Here is a 20,544-nt window from a genome sequence, read left to right as displayed (position 1 = left end):
TTAATCAGGCAAAAGTGTTTTGCTCTCAGTTCAAATCACTCAGAGTTTGCTATTTATATGCTTCACTTTTTTACACTGAATTTGGAGCCACTTTTGGTGGCTCAGTCTCAAGTTCATTTTTTAGACTATGGATTATGACATACCCTGTCTTTAAACTGTCAGTTGACTGAAGATACTGTTGTGGTTTAACCCCAGCTAGCAACTAAGCACCACACAGCCACTCGCTCACCACCTCCAGGTGAATTGGGGATCGACTCAGAAGGTTAAAAGTGGAAAAAAAATTATGGGTTAAGATATGAACAGTTTACTAATGGAAATAAAATAATGATAAAAGAATATACAAAGCAAGAGATGAACAATGCAATTGCTCACCACCTGCTGACCAATGCCCATCAGTCCTTGAGGATCAGCCTTTCTCCCAGCCAGCTTTCCCCTATTTTATATATTGGTCATATTCCATATTCCAATACCATATTCCATATGGTATGGAATATCCCTTTGGACAGTTTGGGTCAGCTGTCCTGGCTGTGCCCCCTTCCAGGTTTTGTGCATCTCAGCCTTATCAGTTGGTAAAGCATGAGAAACTGAAAAATCCTTGCATCGGAAGGGTAAAAGTAAGAAAACTCATGGGTTGGGATAAAGGTAATTTAATAGGTGAAACAAAAGCCGTGTGTGCAAGCAAAGTAAAGCAAGGAATTCATTCACTACTTCCCACTGGCAGGTAGATGTTCACCCATCTCCCGGAAAGCAGGGCTCCATCGTGTGTAATGGTTATCTAGCAAAACAAATTCCATCACTCTGAATATACCCCTTTCCTCCTTCTTCCCCAATTTTAGTTTATCAAATCAGATATCTGATATATAAATTCATGTTGGCAATCAAGAAGAGAAAATCTCAGTGAACAGTGGGAAAACATTTGTCCTAAAATAGTTCTTCCATTTCTGACCTTATTTCTGATCCCTAATTCTAAAGAGAAATTTGCAAAATATCTTCAGCAAATAAATCGTGGAACTAAAACTAGCAGCACCAAAAGATACAGCAAGAATGAACTCAGTGAAAATACTGGGTTTATGACACATTGTAATTTTCCTCACACCTCTCTCTCAGAGCACCAGTAATTTTCCATAGGTAATAACTACCTTTCTCTCTCTTGATGTTCCTCCAAAGCTAATGACTTATTCCCTTGCTAATATCTCTTCCGCTCCACAGGTGTTAACCAATACTTGCCTCTCACATTATCTAACTGATTAGCATAATTAAGAAAGAGTCAAAGCAATTGTACCCAATTTTATTTGCTTATGTTTCAATGTTAGTTCAGTTCAGTGTGTGAGTTTATCACTTTAACTATACCAGTTGGGCCCATAAGTGATATAACTTTTTCCACTGTCTTTGCCTTCTGCTTTCCAGCTAGTAGCTTCTGCTATTTTTCACGTGTCATGGGGAAAAAGTGGTGAGAAGATGATCTACGCTTGCTCATAATCTATGTAAACCTTCATTGATCCTGCCAAATTATCAGAATATAAACACGGGAGTGCCACAAGAGATTTGGTAACCTTGTGAAATTCCTGCTCAAACTTTGTAGTCATCACCCTTTGAGCTATTGCCATTGGATTTTTCTATGACTAGATGACAGAAATAACCCATTCAGAAATATATATACAAAAGCACCTTAGCCAGTGATACAGTTTACAGGGAGTATGGCTGATACAGGTGAACAGTGGCTGGGGGGTACAGTTGAAGAACCAGGAAAGTTATCACTTGAGGCTGGCTGTATTGCTTTGAACCTTGTTCTTGCTGAGTTGCAAACAACCAGTTGTTCTCTGAGGTTTACCTACAGTAAGACCTAGGAAAAACAGTTGTTAAAAAAGCAGTGTCACTTTTATAATAACAGATTTAAGTTTTTTCTTTGGATCTGACATCAGGCTGGTCACAGAAGTCCCCCTATGTTGTTACTACTCTGTCTCACTGGATGAAAAAAATTAGCCTTATGTTCTAGAACTTAACCTGTTTAATTCACAGCCTTCTTATATTAACAATAACTTAGTTAAATGAATAAGTTTAATTTTTTTCTGTATTTGTGTATTGTTTTTCACACTGTACCATAGCTTGACATGCTCTTTTCAGATTCCTTGTGAGCAAGACTATCCAACTTGCTTTAGCAGGCATTAAGTTTAGAGCAAGAAAACCCAAAGATTAATGAGATTATAGTGAAAGAATGGAAAGTTGAGGCAGTGAGAAGACTAGAATAACATTTAGAAGGTGTCACCAAAGAATGCAGGAATAAAGATCTATTACATAATAGTGTTAAACAGAAACCTCACCGAGTCATGGGCTCACATCTGCTGCTATAGAAACTGTTTTTTGGGTAGTCATAGAATCAGTGCACTGAGGTGATTACAAGCAGGGAAGGACATGAAATACAATGTGAAACTTCTTTTTGAAATGCTGATAAGTGTCTAGGCAGATAAAAATGGGTTTCAATAAATGAGGAATACATAGTAAAATATTTTGAGCTTTCTGTAAACTTTTGTTGTTCCTCACTGAAATGAAAATAAAACTATCCAGTAGTCTGTCACTGACAATGCAGTTATGGGATGTAGGAGTCAAAGTTCAGATGAGGTTTTGCAGATTGAATGTGTTTGATCATGCATTCCAGTATTTCTGAAGAAATGTTTCTAAATTAGAAGTCAGCACAGCTGATACACTTCCTGGTAATCATGGGGAGGTATTTTGTGAATTAGTATTTTTATCGGAAAAGTTTATTATTTGAAAATGCTGTAGATACCAGAATAATGGCAAATAATGTATCTCAGTTAATGGGATGCACTTCTTGGGATTACATCAATGGAACATACAGTTCATTTTCACGATTTTCTTTGTGACAATTTGTCAGTGTTTTCTTTAGTTTCAACCACAGAAAAGCTCCCCTTAGTGAATCCTCAGCTTTGAAAGGATCTCAGATTTTTCCTTTTTTTTTTTTTTTCTCCAAACAAGATATCCTGCATATGAAATTGCTTACAATTTTTAGTTGCTGCTTTGTGAATTATCTGTATGTATTCTATTTTGGTAATGGCAGTGTCTCTCAGTTCATGACCTGCTAATGGCTGTATGCACTCAAATAAATGACAGCCTCCAAACGTGTCTTAAAAAACAAAGCAACCCACCTTTTCTTTCACAATAGCAAACTACAGATGAGGTTAAAATACTCTGTTCACTGGGAAGACATATGTCCAAAATTAAACATTTTTAAACAGGCATATAGGTGACGAGACTGCCTTGACCAAAATTATTTACTCATCGAGTGTTCACTTGGGTATGTGAATGCTGTCCTGCAGGAACAACCACTCCAGCTCTTCTGTCATGTCCTCTTCCCAGCATAATGGGTTCACTGGACTTGTCACGGCATCTGAGGAGCACTGGCGGTTGGGATGCGGGGCACTGTCAGAACTCCCTTTCAGCTGTCATGGGTTATTATATCAGGTCTCTTTTCTCTCAGGACTGCAGCCTAAGGCTGGATGGAGTCATACTTCTTAGACACTTGTAAACCACTGTTATTCTCTTGATTTTAATACAAGGAGTAGTAATGTTCTTTTCTGCATTGTACTCCACTGCCAGGACAGGAAATTTTCAGCAGCAATACCATTTTCACATATTCTGTCTCCCACTACACATTGCTGTCCCTTCAGCACAATCAACTAGCTGTGCAGTTCTGATTTCAATATTTTCAATATTTTGTGGTTTTTTGCAGTGGGACACAGAATCAGAAACTGTAAGGAACTACAATGAAAATTAAATATTTTCAATTTTTTGTGTGTATAAATTTATATATTTTGGTTTTCTCCCTTATCATTTTCCCTATGATAAAGGCCTGGGAGACAAAAGTAGAGGGAACAGGAACAGCATCTGTTGCTGTTGCAGATTTTGTGTTGTGAGCCCACATCTTAAACCAGTGTCAGTGCTGTATGCAGCTAATATTGCCCAGTCTGTCTGCTGCTATGGGTGTCTCCTGACTCTCCTGCATTCCTCTTCCACTCTCTCCCATTAGATTTTGTAGACACTGACAGAGACCTTGATGTGTGTTTTTTGTGTTCTCTCGATTAAAGTAATAATACAGAATTGGAGATAAATGACAGGGTTTATCCATGACTGTCACACCCACATGAAAAGATCTCATGATTACAGTCAGTGCTTGTATTGTGGTCAATTTATGCTTTTATTCAAAGGACATATATTTTAAAAGTTGGGTATAAAATAAGCTATTGCAAACTTAACAGAACCTTTACATAAAGGTCTCTGCCTCAGCTTTTATTCATAACTTACGTGGGTTTTACAAAACCCAGAATCTTCATTTTGGCCATACCGAATAGCCAGTTTACGCATCCTGTAACTGGTTTTAAGTTATAACATTTGCAAGGAAATAAGGATAGAGTGCACATTTAGAAGGACCAAACATAGCATCATGTGTTTCATTAAACATCTCATCTTCTCTATGTGTGTTAAGGTGTTCTTTATGTGAAATCCCCACAAGAACCTGCCACCGGAACCTATGAGAAACACAGTTGTAAACTCAGGAACGCTTGCCAAAGGAGCTATTACTTTACTGTAGGCAAATAAAGGAAAATCAGGGGCACCTAGTCTCCATTTATCTCACTTCTGGGTATGAGAATTAATTAATACTATATTGTTTTTATTATCTCCTCTAGAACTGAAGCAGTAGAGATTGAAACAAATCTTGAGATAACTGCAGAGCAGTTGGAGCTAGATAGGGCAGGCCTACTGCAAGGAATTCTAATATATTTTGAAAATTAGTAGTATAGTGTTAGATCTTGTTGTTACTCTCATATGAGAAGATAATTGCAAATGATGAAAAATACCAATAAATAAATCATTACTGAGATACAGTGTGGTGGATGTATAAAACAATTTCTGAAATACCTGTGCCAAAAACTTCAGCAGTTAAATAGGTACCATATAGATAGTGTATAGCTTAGTTTTGCCAAATATTATTTCTGTAAAAGCACGTATGAATTATGCTTCTTGTAAAAGAAATACATTTAATGTATGGACTGAACATTCATGCCCCTTAACTCACAGGTTCTAAAAATGAAATACAAGTACTTTCTGATGTGTTTAATTCATTACTGCTTGTGCTACAGCTACTTAGTAGATAAGAAAGCACTGCGAGAAAAAATGAATAGCTTGTTGTTCTCTGCTAGCAGTAGGTTTTCAAAGCCACTACCTTACTGCACTGTAGTTTCCTTTAATTCAGCTTGTGCGAAAGTAAACTGCTCATTTGCAACTCTGAAAACTGTTCTGGGGCACTAATTCTGGTTCAGAAGAAGCAGTATTCTCTTTTATGGGATCTAGCATGAAGAAATCTCTTCACAGGATTCTGCTCTATCCGCATCTTCCTTTCCACCCAGGACTATTCATTCACTTGAAATCAACCCTTTAAGAAAAGACTAAGGGTGCTCTGTTTCCCTATAGACAGCAAGGAATTATGAGTGAGTAAGTGAGGTGGGCCTGAGTTTCTCTTCCAATGCCTTCAGAGCTAAGGGAGTGGGGTGAGTATGGGTCCCTCACGAGCGACGTTCCTTCAGGTTGGCACTACCCTGAAAATGGAGTCTCTGAAGTGGGATCTGTAGCCTCATGTAACCACAAAAGAACATGCTTGTATTCAAAAGTCTGTATGGGTTAAGTAGTGTAAGAAGTAGGAATCTGTGCAGAACAATGAAACATGCATTTTTCAGTCAATTATTCATAGAGACAGAACACAGTCAGGAAATTGCTTCAGAAGCTAAAAAAGATTCCATGATAGAGCGTGGGTTGAAAAGTATTTACTTTAGTTTTTTTGATATAACATAGCATTTCCATATGCCAAAAGAAATGTTTCCCCATAGACATTTGTAATGTTATCTTGAATTACAAATTAGTGACTTCTTTATACATGGTGGTAATAGGATCTATTTCTTTGAGTGCTGCAGTGTAACCTTCATGTAGATTTATGGAACTGTGCTTTTGTGCTTTCTGGAAGCTGTGTAAAAATCTACAGTGAATTAAGAATGTATTGTGAAACTTTCTGTGGTAATTGTAATTTATTCTAATGTCTCTCATGAAATTTTTTAGATTTATATTAGAATTCAGTATTGTAACTAAGCTCTAAATGTAAGTGAAGTTGGCAAAAGGAAGGAACTTCAGCACAAATGATTTAGCTGAAATTCTTTTATTAAGTCCAGTGGGAACTTTGCTTCAGAAACCAGTGACAAGGATGATAAAATTTGATCCTAAAATTTTTGGATACCTGGATATAAGAAAATAGCCTGTATCTTAGGATACCCTAACGTTCAAGAGTTTTGCAATTGAATGATTTTGTTGTAAATGTTTTTCAGCATATACAGTTGATGCAGCAATTGTCTAGTAATGTTGGAGAATTAACTCCTAATTAAACAGTCATAAATAGTGATGAAAGACATAGTAGAATAATAAGTGCCTTACAGAGAAGTAAACACTGTATTTCCTTTCACAATGCTGTGTGGTTACTTCTTTTGATGCAGAAATATCTGACATTTTCAGGGCTTTTTGACAGTTTGACAGGCCATGTCCATGTCCACCTAGAAGTGTTTATCATGGTTCAATGAAAACCGTGCACTTAAAATCCCTAAAATGTAACAGCCTATATAAATGAAATTAATGTGTAGAGTTGTATGCTGTGTCTAATCAGCAGCTGATTCAAAAAATATTAAATGTCATTTGCCCAGTAACTATATGCTGTGTAATTGAGTATTGCTCGTTTTTCTTTACTCCATTTGACCCTTTCTCTGCTTACATTTGAACCATAACATGAAAGTAAGGATTAAGGTTAAAAAGTAGAAAGTGTCTGCTGTAACTTACAGGCCATTGCAATTTTTCAAGTGTATTAACCTCTGTGTGAGTCTTTGCAGACTTCCTTTATCAACATCCTTCATGATCTATTGATGAATTTTTGTGAACATTCACAAAGACACATGCTCAAGAATACTAATCAAAATTTAGCAGGATATAAAATCCAACTGGGCAAGATGATCTTTTTTATCCTTAAAATCCAACTATTATTTTTATTTTGCTGTACATTTGAAGAAGTTCTTTTTTGTCAATGAGAATTTTCCCATATTTTCCTTTTAGAAGGATTAAATCACCACTAAGTAGATTAAAAATTATGTACAGGTCATAAGTTGCACATAATAACAAACATATGACCATTTATAAATCTTTGTATGTGCTACTACTTTACACTCAAGCACTTACATAGCTCTAAACTAATGGAGAGCTTGATTATACTGTCCAAATTACTAATCTCTCTGCACAGCTCCAGAGATACAGGACCTCCTTATATGTCTTTTTGGTCAGTGTTTATTACTGGACTCTGACATATCATTCTGTCTATGTGAATAATAGCAGAATATTAGATTTCCAGTGTAATGGCTACTAGACAAAAAATTTGGGGTTGGTTGATGCAGTGTGAAGTGATGTGGTACTTAGTCATATGTCATTGCTTATCAGCATTGCTCTGTTGATCCTCCTGAGTTTTCACCTTGTCTGTTCCCATGGTGCTAATGGTTTGGTCCATTTTCTGCCAATTTTATATTTCACTCATCCAGTCCATGTACCATTTGTTTGACAACCAGGATACAGTGGGAGACTGCATCCATAAGTTTTCGCTGATTGCGATTTGTTTTCATGTGGGAGACTATATTAGTGGCTGATGAAACTACTACATCCAGCACCTAAGAGAAATATTAAAAACAAATTGCAGGAATAGTTTGGATTTCAGGTGGAATAAAAGCATCTCATGCTCAGACCAGAGAAGAAGAAATGAATAGAAGAAATACTCAGTCTTCAATGAATGACCTTTTTTTTTTTTTTTTTGCCACCAAACAAATCTTGGGTACAGCAATTTGTTGTATCATCCTACAGGTGTACATGTGGCTTCAAAAGGTGCGTAAAAATAAGACAAGGTAACAGCATAGCCAAATTACAACACAGATTAAGTTCTATGGTGTTTTATGCAAGTGAATGGACGCAATATAAATATTTCAGTCTGTGCATACTTGCACTGTCATAAAGATTGATGTGGGAGGAATGTTGGCTATATCATTACAAAAGAAATATATCTTAAATTAGATGGTTTTAGACATTAAAGTCATGCAAATGTATCAGTTACTTAGAAATTCTCTTTAAATGGTGACTGTTCAGTATTCTTAAGGGAGACTACATGTTGTAGTGTTGCTTTAAGCAAAAGTTTTCTATAATATTTAAATAACACTGGTGTTACTTGACTGGTTGAAAAATTCTGGATGGGACTTTCTTAGAATATTAATTTTCTCTGTAATCTAGATTTCATCAGTATCTTATTAATTTTTTGTGTGTGCGTGTTTTTGAAGAAATACATAAATTTTGAAAATCTCATGGTAAAGGTTGAATTTTTACATTCTAAATTCCCAGACTAGGTGGAATCAAATGGTCCTAAGTGCCCATTAGAGCAGCTACCAGGGAACTCAAATGGGGTGTGCTAGACAATCATTCTAATGCTTTCTTATGAAGGGTGTGGAGCATGAATCTATGCAACTCACCACCAGTATTGCTACCACGGTACACAGTTAAGAGCAGTGTGCAGAGATTCCTCTTTGTGTTGGTGGCATACAGGTGGTACAGCTCAATAGTTTTTACTGAATGCCTAGAAAAAATATGTATCTGTTTGAGGGAAATTGTCCTGTATTTAATCACAGCCTGTAACCAATTTGGTTGTTGCTTGTGGATCTTTATTTTCAGTGTTGAATACACAAGGTTTCTAAAGGTTAGGTTTCTATTTAGGCTTATTGACAACATCTGTAGATCATTCAGTTTTATTCTCATGTAGAAAGTATACACAACCTGTCTGATGGTAGTTTATTACATACAGAGCTGGAAACAAAATTAATTTGATGCAAGTCTTTCATATTTGGACATTTTAATATTGTGAATTAGAAATTGGCTGCATGCTTGAATTATTTATAACTGGTATTATATTTCTCATCGAAACTGATGTCATAGGATAATATAAATTTTAAGAAGAAAAATATATTTAACCTAGTCTATAAATTGCAAGGATCAGACTACAATAGAAGTATTAACACAAAATTTTGTCATTAACACTGTATTTAGACTCCACAGTCAGATTTGGTATTCTAAATAAGTAAGTAAATATTTTACTTCAGGGGAACATATTTTCAAAGTGACTTGAAATTTCTTCAGGTGATTGCTAAGGAGAGGAAGGTAAATCCCCTGAAAGACAGTTTCCAGCACCTGTGCCTACCTCGATCCTCAGTTTAGTAGATTTCATTTCTTGGATTTTTTTTTTTTTTCCTAATTCTGGCACTAATCAGCTCATAGCAAAATTGACTGACTTTAATTATGTTTAGTTGCTTTCCTTTCATCTATTTGTTGAAGAATCTGAATGTTTACTGGGCTTAGTATTTGACATTAATTTTTGAATTCCTGATGTTTGCAGTGACATTATTAAAGTCGGGAGAGCACAGGAAAAAAAGGAAAAATAAGACAATTCCTTTCAAATAGTTCTGTATGATCTGGACGTTTCTGAGACTTCTGTTTCCCTTTATGAGTGTTCCCTCACTGCGGGAAGAAGTCTTTTGCTTTGAACCTCAGTGTGTGAGAGCAAGATCATTTATTAAGTCTTTATGAAATGTAACATGGGATGGAGTTCCAACCAAAAGAATAGGTTGCACAGGGCTGCCACTGGCAAGATGATCATATTTTCATACTTCAGAGCTTCCTTTGGCTGTCAGATTATGTTTCACTCTGTTGTTAAATATCTGTAGTAATAATAAAAAATGTGGATCTTGAATAATATACCTGAAAAAGATAGAGATATGATATTAATAACAAAATCAATAGTGGACAAAATAAAATAGGTTAATATATTTATAAAGATTATTTTCCTAGAGGTCTCAAAGATATCGTTGTCAACTATAAAGTGAGAACTCTAGATCTGCCTACAACTACCTGAAAGGAGGTTGTGGAGAAGTGGGTGTTGGTCTCTTCTCCCTAATGACAGATGATCGGACGAGGGGGAATGGACTCAAGCTGCGCCAGGGGAGGTTTAGATTGGATGTAAGGAAGAAGTTCTTCACTGAAAGGGTTATCACACACTGGAACAGGCTGCCCAGGGAGGTGGTGGAGTCACCATCCCTGGATGTGTTTAAGAGACGGGTGGATGAGGTGCTGAAAGATATGGTTTAGTGGTGGACAGATACGGTTGGACTGGATGATCTCTAAGGTCTTTTCCAACCTAGTGATTCTATGATTCTATGATCTGACTGATGAATCCTTTCATCTCCTAGTGTAGTAGAGAAGTAAAAAGAGACTGATAATCTATCTCCCTGAAGACTCTGTCTTCATATGATAGGTAAAAATATCCATTAACTGTGACAAAAGGAAGGATGGATTGAAAGAGCTAAGGTTGGGGGGTTTGTTGTTTTTAAATGTAAAGGCGTCGTATTTTAAGTAAGTGCAGAGAAGTTTTCAAAGCTGCAATTTTCCATTTCCAGAAATGAGTTGAATTTTCAAAAAATTGAGTTTCTGAAACAAAGTCAGAATACTTTAGAGGGGAATCATAAATTCATTTCTGCCGACCTTGATGATACTTTTGTTTTCTGTTTCTATAAAATATCACAGCAGTAATGACAGGGAGAAGAATTTGGGGTTTGACAAAAATGGAGGGATTTTAAACAGAGATTTCATGACTTGTTTTAAGTTTACAATATGAAGGAATTGTATTTTCTCAGATTTTGAGTGTATATGTTAGACAACAGAAAAAATGCGCACTTAGTTAATGGAGTTATGGATAAGATTGCAGAGCAAATGATGTGTGTAGAGATAGATTTATTTTGTTCCTTTTTAAATCTGAAAAATATTTATTCCTGAACGATGTCTTAACCTTCTTTGCTAAGTAGATACACAGGAACACGGAAATTAAGTCTTGAAGCCATGTCACTTTATGGTCAACTTAATTCAAACAGTTCACTCTTACATTCCTTTTCTTCCCTATATGAAAATGAAGAAAACCAGCTATGGCAGTGCTAAAAGAATACACCATTATCTCCACAAATCAGACAGTACAGAGCATGAAAAGACTAAGTATTACTCAGTAACCCATAGGTGGGGTTTGAATCCCTAATGTTTAAGCTCAGTGCTCCATGTTGTTTCCTGCCTCACGTTGGCATCCAAGAATGGAGAGCACTCAGCACAGGGTAGATAAACATTTCTTCTCTGAGATCATCCCTATTATTACTTAGGTCATCTCCTTATTAGTTTTGGTGTTATCTATGGGCTAAGTGTTTTCCAGAATATTTTTCATGAATGTGTGTCATGAGAATACTTTAGGATTAAATTTCCTGATGTTGATAGTACTAGCGCATACCAACATGAATTCATTTGACAGTCCTCTGATTAACATTGTTTTCAAAGGGATGGAATTCCAATTCAGCAGCAGTAAGTATATGTTACATGTGTTAATATGTTATCTGGTACCTTTACTCTTCCTTGCTAGTTCTTAATCATTGTGAATAGCTTTGGAATTCCATTGGTTTACAGAAGAGTTAGACATGCAAATAAAGCAAGCATGTTTATTTATAACCATCTTAATTTTTTGCTTTTGCTTTAATTAATCCTTTATTGTTGTTTTCCCAATTTCTCATTTCTTTTTCTCCAGCCCCTGAAATTAAATGCTTACAAACTGCGTATTCTGTTACTTCTATTATATAGAGAACACGAGTGGTTTCTGTACTTGCTCTGATTATGGAAATTGTATGCATACATATTTGCTGAACTTCACATTAAAAAAACTATATATCTAGAAGGGTAGGGAAGTTGTTTATAATTTTAAAATACTTATTTTTCTTAACACAAAAATCTTGACATTTACTCCAGTAGTTTTAAAGGATGTAATAAATTATAAGTTCATATAATTTTATTTAATGAATACTTTTTCTGGATCATGTTAACATATATTTAAAAAATAAAAACTCACACATCTTGCACAGTGATTATTGAAGAAAACTCTAGAGAAGTATAAAAAAATATGGTTTATGATGGATTTTCATTAACATTCCCAGTTAATTCTGTTACATTTAACTGTAAATTGGTTCTTGGTTCTGCTGATCAGCACTGAAGATGTACGGTGTAAAACTGCTATGATAATGCACTTGTTAATATCACTGTTTCTGCCTCATAATGCTTAGTTTTGTTATCAAACATCTTTGCATGTCATTGGGTACTATGCCTGTGAGAATAGCAAGAGTATGACCAAAAGAAATATAATCAAATCTTCCAAAGGTTATTTAAGTAACAGTGTTTTTGTTCGCTTCACAGTTGGACCTTAATTTAATTTCTTCTCAGCCTTCTTTTAGTAAAAGAAAATTAGATCAAGGAAACTTAGTCATGTAGACCTAATTTATGTTTGTGCCTGAGGTATTCATGAAGGAATTTAGTGTAGGTTTAAGAAAACCGACTGGACTGTTTCCATCCATGCATTACTGATACTAGAGAAAAGTTCTGTAACTTAAGCATCAACAAATTTGTCTGAGTCAAGAAGTCCCAGTCTGGGAAGTTCAGTAATCACCTCTCAGCAAGGGAATGATTAAGTGGGAACATGGTATCTTGAAAATGTGATAAAACTTATTAGTGCCATGCCTTCTGTGAACTAGCAAGGACTTCCTGAAGAGAGGCATAGTATCTCAATACAAATGACTACAGAAGTCTATCATAAAAGCAGTGGATGAAGCATTTCAATATCAAAGGCAAAAAATATCAGTATGTATCACAAAATAACTTGGATCAGAATTTCCTGCCACACAGCTCCTTGTTGAAACAAAATCTCAAACAGAATGTATTACCAAATCACACAGTCTGCGTGTGGAAGTGAAGTTGCCTGATACACTCTTGGTTCCACAGTTGCTTGGCCATGGCCATGTTCTTATGCTTCCTGGTATGTAAGCTCCTGAAAGAGCTGGATTTATTAATATACCCCTTATAGAAATCTGAACACCATACTTCCAAGCTGTTGTCTTGAACCATTATCTGTCCATTGTGGTTTTTGGTGTGTAAAACTTTTTCAATTTTTTCTTTATTTGTCCCAAAGAGTCTGTCAAAGTGTTAGTGAATTTATGCCTTAGGGTATACACTTCAAGCTGTTTCACAGCTGAATCAACCAATGCATCTATTGTCTTTCAAATTATACATGACAGCATACATATGAAGAATGGATACGGTCAGTCCTAATCTGTTACTTTAATGAAATGGAAGTTCATCAGATTCTAATTATCTCAGGGGTCCCAAAATATTTATAATAGCTGAATGTGGATTTTGAATTTGAATTCACCTTAATACACCACAGCATAGATCCTTCTCCCTTCTCCTAGCAGGCCATTCCTTAATTTTAACAGCAGAAGACAGACAAATCTAGTATGTCTGCCTGCCTATAGTCACATATGGCCATTCAGAAAGGGGCCTATTTAATAACAAAGAATCTATAATTAACTGTGCAGTCTATTTGGTTTTAGATGTCTATTACTTGCCTGAAAATTTCTAACCTTATTGCAACAGAATGCAGACAACATCTTCTGCACCTTTTAATAACAGGCTGTAACTCAGTCTGTGAGGCATTAGTGTGTCAAATAATATATTTTAGTTCTGTGATTAGATCATGTATTTTCCTTGTGACTACTGGGTTAAAACCTGCCTCCCACCAAGAATATTTGTCAGCTGTCACCTAAATAGAAATTAAGAATGACATATTAGGAAAAAAGTAGATATCCTGTAAGACACAATTTCTGAGTATCTTAAAGCCTGTGACCGATTTTCTGAATTCTTCCTTTTCCAAACCCTTATCATCAAATTGCTTATAATTGTGAAGCCCTGAAGATTAAAAAACTTTTATTGCCGCCTTTTAGAGTGCTCACACAGCCCCAGAAAATTCTGGTACTCAGTAACTCAGAGCATGGATTCATATATACAGTTGGTCGTTCCTATATTTTCTTTCTAAATTTTCTTTTCTTTCTTGCCAGAAGTCACATCAGTAGGAAACAGGCAAAGGATAAACTATCAAAAACTCAATTTCTTGCCAACTTGCAGCGTACAGTTGTGTTGTGATGAGCTCTGTAGCATTCATTAGAAGGGCTTTTCACGAAGGAATACAATGAAGTTTCTTACAGCTAGGTAGAAATCTGTTTGGATTTGTCATTTTTACATTCTTTGAAATGAATAATGATGCTTATTGTAAGAGGTCTGGAAAATGGTAGAAAACTGGCTCAGGTTCTAGTCTAATAACTTTCATACAATACTGTGTTCTTTCCTTCCTGAATGGTCCTGGTGATTGATACAGTCCCATCCTTCCTAGCACAGACAAACTGTATCAAGGAGCTTAATGAGCTTTAACATCATAGCTTTATTTGCCACAAAGCAAAGTCAATCCCAAACTCTATTATTATTGAGATAAAGAAGCATGTTGAAATCGTTGCAGGTTAAGCTAGTGTAAAGCTGTCTTTGACAGAAAGGTAGTGGAAGTGAATATTCTAAGCCTATTGTGAAAATGATGTTATCATAGTAGTCTATGGAAATACACATTTTCATTTAATGCGGGAGTAAGAAAGCCTTAGAAAATGTTGTTTTCTAAAGGCACTATGGGAAGTTTTGCATAATATATTAATTTTGATAGTAGGTTACTCCAGTAACAGTATTTTACCAAGTTTTTCTCAGTTGAAGCATGCTCTATGGTTATTGCTGATAGTGCTTAAATGATAAATACCCACAGTGATTTCAGAAACAAAGTCTTAACCTGAAATAAAAAGCTTTGCTCTGATTCAAAATGCGAGAGAGAAAGGTTGATACTATTTTTCATTAATGCAAAGCTGATGAATTTCTTTGGTCTTTAGAAATTTTTGAAAACTTTCAAAACTATCCTCTGCCTTCCTCTGCTTCAAGCATCTAAGGTAAAAAAGACAATTATTTGTGGGTTTTGGGGGTTTTTTTCCTTTTTTTTTTTTTTAGTTAGAAGGTGGGGTTTTTTGGTAGTGGTATTTGGTTGGTTGGTTTTTTTTCTTTTGAATTCTAGAAATTTATACTTTGCTGGATAAGATTACTACTGCTACAATTTAGAGGGAAACGTTTTCATAATAACATTCTACAAGAAACCCACTGGTGCTATACCACTGATGATTCACAGACAGAATATGCACAGAAAGTTCAGTGAAAGACCATAACTGGCACCTACTTAAAGGATAAACCTCATCAGTTATTTTAGGTTGAGTATATATATATGTATCAGAAAAGGGAGGAGAGGGCTGCAGACCTTTAGCTGAAGGACAGATCTCAAGCCTTAAAGAAATATGAGAAACGACACTCAAATATCAGAATGAAGGAAATGTGATTAATTTCTTATCAATGAAAACCACCATTGTTTTTAGAATGGTAAAATGATGTTGGTAACCAGAAGCATGGATCATCATTCTGGAAGTTATACTTCAGAAGTTATTCCAATATTACATAAAATAAAACACAAAAAATATTTGAATTGACTAAATAGTATAAATAGTAATGTATTCAATTAAGATTTAAATCCACTTTACTGCATATTATATTCAAATCATTATTTTCATCAGTGAAAATAAATGGTTTTTATGTTTACTTGTGAAATTAATACGGCCCAGATTATATATTCAAGTACAGTGGAACTCAAAATTGTGTATGTAGAAATAAAGGGCTACTGGCAGTATCAAAAGGAGAGGAAACTTGAAAACCTACAAGCAGTTGCCATACATAAACTCCTTTTGCTGTGCTCTGGTTGATAAAGCCAGTACATTGTGACATGCCATATAAAAATACTGTATAAGGTCCAGGATGCCTTTGCTGTACAAGCTATCAAAAATAGATGTGATTGTGTAAGGCTGATACAGGCTTAGTGTATATAAAACTCAGGAAACGTGTGTTTACACTCATCTAATTAGTGGTACATTTCCCAACTACCACCCCTGCCTTAATTTTCAGAACTTATACTGAAGAATGAATTATTTCTGGAAATTACAAGTTAAAGAGAACATTGCTATTTTGGGGGTAGTTGAGGTTGTGATGAATTAAAGGTTCTATCTGGAAAATAAAAAGCGATTTGAAATGCAAGTAACCTTTGGTGATAGAAATGTAGTTAATTTACATAACTGTTTCATTGTGTATTCTGGAATTCTGCATTTTTTTTCTGGACATATTTAATTGCTTTCACACATTGAAATCCACTACAGAAAATAACTGTTTAAATGCATTAGTTAGTAATAATGTACCTATGCACAGACCTGCATTTTGAAAGACTCCATTGTTTGGCTAGGGCTTAACTACAATGCCTTATGTGACAAAGTAATGCAGGAATCTGAGGCTGGAGACTCACAAGATTATCTGTATCTGTTTTTTTCACGTGATCAGACAGGAATGGGGGAAGAGAGTGAGTGGAACCTTGACTTTCACCCACTAATAATGTTAGACAAGGCATGGTGATGCAACTGTGAAGTGTCCAGGATCAGCAGAACCTGAACCAACTGCAGTCTGCAAATAGGTTGTGCCTATTCCATCCCGTAACTTGTGTATTGCAGTCTCTGATTGCACTGGAGAAGTAATCTCAATAGAAACTAGTAATCAATTACCGTATAAATCAAAGTCTGTCTGCCCTTGGAAGGAAAGCCAGCACACACTGCCCCTTATGTCATTTACAGTTTAGAAAAATAATAGCTCTTTTTTGCTGGCAACAGTAGCCTCCAGATGGTGAACTAAAAAAATGGCTTTTCGCAGCAGCGGTAGCCTATAGGTATGTGGTTGCCTTCTTGATTTCTGCTCAACATACTGGAGTCATTTAGAATCATAGAATCATAGAATGGTTTGGGTTGGAAGGGACCTCAAAGACCATCTAGTTCCAACCTCCTGCCATGGGCAGGGACACCTTACACTAGACCAGGTTGCTCAAAGCCTCATCCAGCCTGGCCTTGAAGACTTCCGTCCACAGCTTCTCTGGGCAACCTGTCCCAGTGCCTCGCCACCCTCTCCAGTAAGAACTTCTTCCTGATACCTAATCTAAACCTCCCCACTTTCAATTTAAACCCGTTGCCCCTTGTCCTGTCACTACAGGCACTTATAGAATCATAGAATCGTCTGAGTTGGAAGGGACCTTAAAGATTTAGTTGTTTTATATCATCATAGATACCAAACTGCTCATGCACCTTTTAGGGTGCATTTTCTTGTTAATGAAAAGTTATTAACTCCTTTCATCTGCTTCATTATCACTTCCATTCCAAAATTTTTAACATAAAATCTGAAGCATACTTTTATTGTCATGAATCATATTTCCCATGGACTGAATACCCATTAGTGGTTAGAGCACGTGAGTAGTTTCACTGGAAAAGACTCTGGTTTGTGTGTGCTTTGAGAATTAAGCAGCATAAGTAGGAAATATCTGGAGATAATCTTCAGAAGATTCATACCTGAATTAAAACTATAAATTTAAATTCACCCCTCAGAGTTGTTCCCAAAGCTTATGCAGGACTGTAAGAAGTTTAGAAATTTAGTATCAAGCTAGATAAGGAATATATATATAAAGCAAAACTCTTTTGCAGTGCAGTTTGAAGTTTTGATTTTAGGATGCAGAATACTTATCAAATATGTCCTGCTGTATCAAGAGCTTGATCTAGATGAAAAAAAAAGCATCTTTTTCTGTGATAGTAAGATGAAGTTCTGCAACTAGTCATCTTTTCACATCAGACTGGTAACTAGATCTGTCATTATGGGAAAAAACATATAATCTATTTCTCGGTGTTTGAGAGTGTCAAAAATGATGGAAAAGCAAAATGGTCAATCTTTCAACTCTGGTAAGCATGCTTCGGAGGTGTTAAGGGCATCCACACTAGCAATCCAAGCAAAGACTGACTACAGTTGTCTGTAGCACATCAGATCTCTTCTAAGACAAATCATGTAATTGATGCTGGTTAGATATAACCATAGAGTGAGAGCAGGAGGGATACAGCCTAACAGGTTTGTCATACAGCAGGTAGATGTGTATGCAGACCTGTGCAAAGAGGCAATGAAGATCTGTATCTTCCACTTCTGAACACTTTCATTGATAGGTTGGATTTGTCCACGCTTTAAGAAAACATTGTCATGGGTAAAAGAAAATGGTGTGTGTACAAGGAATTTGAACTTCTTTGATTCTTTATTAAAGTAAGAGTGATATTATCAAGTTAAGTGATTAGCTACTATTGAGATTCAGGGATGAAATTCTTAAATCATAGAATCATAGAATGAGATAATTCTTCGTATTAGCCTTAATGGAACCACAGTTTTACTTACGATTTTTTCTGCGTATTAAAAATCCCAAAAGGAGCTTAACAAATCAAAGTACTCAGATCCCATTTTTAAAAGCCAAATTCAGCATTGAAGTAGGATTTCTTATGCCTCCATTTCACAGAAAGAATTGTTTAGTTGCAATAGGTAGTTGAGGTGTTACTATATAATAGCTCCAGGAGAAGGTCCAAGCATAAATGTCATTATTTGTGATACTTACAAAGTCGTAACATTTACAGCTTTGTTTGTCAGGTAAAATCTCACACTTTTTATGCATGAATGGTTTGACAATAATGGTTTTTTATAATGGCTCTCTGAAAAACTGTAAACTTTTTCTCTTAATAAACATGCTAGATTGCCTTGGTCTTATCCAAATGTTTTCTTATTGTAAGTTCATGTAATTGTACATCCCAAAAGCAATACAAAAATAATTCATGTAATTATGTGACTTCACTGTACATTTATCAGTCTCTCTCTCATTTATGCTGTGTGTTGCAATGGCTGAAATATTTCTTTTTGCAAAAAAATAGTGTTTTTTTTTTTTTTTCTGGAGGTTACATCGTACACTCTGATGCAGAGCACTAGGAGTTTTCTAGATGTATTGAAAATTAATACATACAACTTACATAAATTGATACTGAAATAGTAATGCTTCATAGGCTCTGAAGCCCAAAGTATAATTACAATTATTTAAAAGTAAGCAAGATTGTGCTTTATGGCCACTAGTAATTTAAAATACTCACTTGGAATAAAGAATGGTTTATATAGTAACAACATCATGTCTTTGAATAATGAAGGCAAGATTATTTAAGATATTTTTCTTCTCCAAATGCCCATGTTTATAATAACACCTTCTCAACAGGTAACATGGATGGCCCTCTCTCTGTGCTGTTGTGGTGGGTTGGTCCTGGCTGGATATTGGGTACCCACCAAAGCCGCTCTATCACTCCCCTCCCTCAGCTGGGCAGGGGAGAGAAAATATAATGAAAGACTTCTGAGTCAAGATAAGGGCAGAGAGAGATCATTCATAAATTTACTGTTATGGGTCACAAGTCCTGTCAGCAAACCTGTCAGGAGCCTGCTCCAGTGTGGGCTGCCCACCGGGTCACAGCCTCCTTCAGGCATCCCCCTGCTCCGGTGTGGGGTTCTCCCCAGGGTGCAGGCGGGTCTCTGCTGACCCTCCATGGCTGCAGGGCACAGCTGGCCTCATCATGGGCTGCACCACGGGCTGCCGGGGAATCTCTGCTCCGGCACCTGGAGCACCTCCTCTCCTCCTTCTCCACTGACCTCGGGTTCTGCAGAGCTGTTGCTCTCACATATCCTCACTCCTTCCCTGAGCAGTTTTGCAACAACTTTTTCCCCTTTTTAAACACGTTATCCTGGAGGCACTACCACCATTGCTGATGAGCTTGGACTTGGCGAGTGGCGGGGGGGGGGTGGAGGGGCGTCGTCTTGTGTCCATCTTGGAGCCATTTGGCATTGGCTCTGTCAGGCGTGGGGGAAGCTTCCAGCAGCTTGTCACAGAATCTGCCCCTGTAGCTCCCCTCCACTACCAAAACCCTGCCACACAAACCAGTACAGCTTTCTTAATGTTTTTCAGTACTTAATGGGAGCATATAAGAAAGCTGGAGAGAGACTTTTTACCAGTGCCTGTAGGGATAGGGAGAGGGGTAATGGTTTTAAACTAAAAGAGGGTACATTTAGAGTAGGTATAAGGAATAAATTCTTTGCTCTGAGGGTGCTGAGGCACTGGAACAAGTTGACCAGAGAGGTGGTAGATGCACCATTCCTGGAAATGTTCAAGGCCAGGTTGGACAGGACATTGAGCCACGTGGATTGGTGAAAAATGTCCCTACCCATGGCAGGAGGTTGAACTAGATGATTTTTAAAGGTCATTGCCAGCCCAAACCATTCTGTGATTCTGTGATTCTTCAACGTTTCTTCAGCGTAAAAGTGAATGATGCACAATTTGCATACTTGTTCTGTTGGATAATGCTTCTAGAAACTACAAAAAAGGTAAAATAAAAAATGAATAATGTTTCATCATTCCACTATTCTCTTTATAATGGGACATAAGCTTCAAGAAATTTACTTACTTCTCACATGTATGATATAAAGGGAATAAGTCCTGCTATT

The 20,544-nt window shown here is 36.4% G+C and overlaps 1 protein-coding gene across 1 annotated transcript in view; it reads left to right on the top strand.

Moving 5' to 3' along the window:
* The window catches only part of SGCZ (sarcoglycan, zeta), a 207,735-nt gene that overhangs the window by 23,282 nt on the left and 163,909 nt on the right, over positions 1-20,544 (top strand). The gene's annotated exons all lie outside the window — the stretch shown is intronic.

The sequence above is a fragment of the Eurypyga helias genome, unplaced genomic scaffold, assembly GCF_000690775.1.
Source record: "Eurypyga helias isolate BGI_N326 unplaced genomic scaffold, ASM69077v1 scaffold2184, whole genome shotgun sequence".
Taxonomy (NCBI): Eukaryota; Metazoa; Chordata; class Aves; order Eurypygiformes; family Eurypygidae; genus Eurypyga; species Eurypyga helias.
This window is presented reverse-complemented; position numbering and strand designations above follow the sequence as displayed.